Genomic DNA, 1,797 nt, shown 5'->3' on the forward strand with positions numbered 1-1,797 from the left:
TGTAGCTATAATGGTTTGTGTAAAAAGTGCAGTTTGTTTGTTGCTGTAGGGATAATGGTTTGTGTAAGAAGTGCAGTTGATTTGTTGCTGTAGTGATAATGGTTCATGTAAGAAGTGCATTATATTTGTTGCTGTAGTGATAATGGTTCGTGTAAGAAGTGCAGTATGTTTGTTACTTTAGTGATAATGGTTCATGTAAGAAGTGCAGTTTAATATAACAAGTGCAGTTTATTTGTGGCTGTAGTGATAATGGTTCATGTAACAAATGCAGTGTATTTGTGGCTGTAGTAATAATGGTTTGTGTAAGAAGTGCAGATTATTTGTGGCTGTAGTGATAATGGTTCATGTAACAAATGCAGTTTGTTTGTTGGTGTAGGGATAATGGTTCATGTAAGAAGTGCAGTGTATTTGTGGCTATAAGGATAATGGTTCATGTAAGAAGTGCAGTGTATTTGTGGCTATAAGGATAATGGTTCATGTAAGAAGTGCAGTTGATTTGTGGCTGTAGTGATAATGGTTTGAGTAAGAAGTGCAGTTTAGTATAACAAGTGCAGTTTGTTGCTGTAGGGATAATGGTTTGTGTAAGAAGTGCAGTTTAGTGTAACAAGTTCAGTTTATATGTGGCTGTAGTGATAATGGTTTGTGTAAGAAGTGCAGATTATTTGTGGCTGTAGTGATAATGGTTCATGTAACAAATGCAGTTTGTTTGTTGGTGTAGGGATAATGGTTCATGTAAGAAGTGCAGTGTATTTGTGGCTATAAGGATAATGGTTCATGTAAGAAGTGCAGTGTATTTGTGGCTATAAGGATAATGGTTCATGTAAGAAGTGCAGTTGATTTGTGGCTGTAGTGATAATGGTTTGAGTAGGAAGTGCAGTTTAGTATAACAAGTGCAGTTTGTTGCTGTAGGGATAATGGTTTGTGTAAGAAGTGCAGTTTAGTGTAACAAGTTCAGTTTATATGTGGCTGTAGTGATAATGGTTTGAGTAAGAGCTCAGTTTATTTGTTGCTGTAGTGATAATGGTTCATGTAAGAAGTGCAGTTTGTTGCTTTAGTGATAATGGTTTGTGTAAAAATTGTAGTTTATTTTTTGCTGTAGTTATAATGGTTCACATAAAATCTGGAGTTTATTTGTGGCTGTGGTGATAATGGGTCATGTAAGAAGTGCTGTATATATGTTTATGTAGGGATAATGTTTCATGTAAGAAGTGCAGTTGATTTGTGGCTGTACTGATAATGGTTTGTGTAAGAAGTGCAGTTTACTGTAACAAGTGCAGTTTATCTTTTGCTGTAGTGATAATGGTTCATGTAAGAAGTTCTGTATAAATGTTGCTTTAGTGATAATGGTTCGTGTAAGAAGTGCAATTGATTTGTTGCTATAAGGATAATGGTTCATGTAAGAAGTGTAGTTGATTTGTGGCTGTAGAGATAACGGTTTGAGTAAGAAGTGCAGTTGAGTTGTGGCCGTGCAGTTTGTTGCTGTAGGGATAATGGTTTGTGTAACAAGTGCAGTTGATTTGTCGCTGTAGTGATAATGGTTTGAGTAAGAAGTGCATTATATTTGTTGCTGTAGTGATAATGGTTCATGTAAGAAGTGCAGTTTATTTGTTGCTGTAGTGATAATAGTTTGTGTAAGAAGTGCAGTATGTTTTTTACTTTAGTGATAATGGTTCATGTAAGAAGTGCAGTTTAATATAAAAAGTGCAGTTTATTTGTGGCTGTAGTGATAATGGTTCATGTAACAAAAGCAGTTTATTTGTGGCTGTAGCTATAATGGTTCATGTAAAAAGTGCAGTT

The sequence above is a fragment of the Micropterus dolomieu genome, linkage group LG09, assembly GCF_021292245.1.
Source record: "Micropterus dolomieu isolate WLL.071019.BEF.003 ecotype Adirondacks linkage group LG09, ASM2129224v1, whole genome shotgun sequence".
In the NCBI taxonomy this organism is placed as follows: Eukaryota; Metazoa; Chordata; class Actinopteri; order Centrarchiformes; family Centrarchidae; genus Micropterus; species Micropterus dolomieu.